Raw genomic sequence first — 1,609 nt, 5'->3', positions numbered from 1 at the left:
TATATATATATATATAAGAAAACTAATTTTTAATCCAAAATAGGTAGGCAATTATTTATTTATTTTTAATTTGCATAGATGCCCAAACTCATTAACTAAACCAAACAGACCCATACAAATTTGGTTTGGTTTCAACGACTAGATTGCATTGATTTGAGTTGGAAAAAACCCAAGCCGATTAAGTCGGTTTTGGTTTCAAGTTGGATTCAAAACCAATCCAACCCAAACCAAGTCAAAGCCTATCTTCTGGAAATAGCACAAAAACGTTGCTACTTGAAACCTTTAGTACGAAATACACCATTCTATCAATTTTTTTTAATAAAAAACCATAACATGATGAATATACCCTCCATTCCAATTTGAATAAAACAAAAAAGAAAAGCAAAAAATAAAAATCAAAAATGAAAATCTAATTACAACATGGTCCCAAAATTTTCAAAAAATTACAAATTAATCCCAAATAAATAATTTAAAAAATCAAAACTAGAAAAAGAAAATCATTTCCTCTTCCTCTTCCTCTTCCTCTTCCTCTTCCTCTTCCTATCTCACCACCACCGCCACCACAGTCGCCATCGCCGTCAGTTATAAAACCAATCATTGTTTAATAACAGCCATATATATCAGTTTTGCATTTGATATGGGGGCATCATTATCGGTTTTAATGGAGAATCGGTCATGCAACGGAGGTCCAGGTCTGGGGAACATACCTGAGAGCTGCATGGCGTGTGTGTTTCTATACCTGACGCCGCCGAAGATTTGCGATATGTTTCTTCTCACTCGGGCGTTTCGTAGGGTTGCCTCATCCAATGTCGTTCAGGAGACCAATCTTCTTCCCAGCTACCACCATCTCCTCAACCTCAACGTCATCCCCCAGGTCGATGGAGTCAGCTACCATAATTGTCTCTCCATTTTTGGCAAAACAAAGTGGTAAGACAAATACCAAACTAAAAACCATATTCAACCATTACCTCAAAACTTACACCAAATGAACAATGTTTAATTATTTTCTTCTTAATAATTTATTTATTTGAAAAAAAAAATCTTTATTTATTTTACAAATATATAAATTACTAAACAAATAATTACCTTAAACTAACAAAAGTATTAAATTCATTAATACATATAAAAATTTATTTTTTTCATTATTAAAATTTATTTTATTATTATTAATAATAATAATCATAATAAGAATTATAATAATAAAAATTTATTTTATTAAAAATATATAACTAAATGACACAAATACCCTCAATCAATTATTTTGACAAATAGAAAAAAAGGTGAATTTGACCAAAATTTGGTGTCACGCTGGAGAGGTTTTGTGCCAAAATTTGATGTATTTTGGTGATTTGGTGCATCTATTGGAGATGCCCTAACCCCGAACAAATCTTAGTGCACCAAATATGTAATCCCAATCAATCTTAGGCCCTACACCAAAATGCTCATTTTCAGATTCAATAATTGTATATTTAGCAGGACTCTTTCAAATTTTGGGTGTGGGACACCATCTTCCTTATTCGAATTGCAACTTATGCTAAGTGGAAATCCACATATCCTTGCATTTCCTATATAGGAAGCTTCTAAAAATGTATTAAACTGAGGGCCTCAA

Source organism: Olea europaea, chromosome 3, assembly GCF_002742605.1.
Source record: "Olea europaea var. sylvestris chromosome 3, O_europaea_v1, whole genome shotgun sequence".
Classification (NCBI taxonomy): Eukaryota; Viridiplantae; Streptophyta; class Magnoliopsida; order Lamiales; family Oleaceae; genus Olea; species Olea europaea.
The sequence above is the reverse complement of the archived record's forward strand: the minus strand, read 5'-3'. Positions refer to the sequence as shown.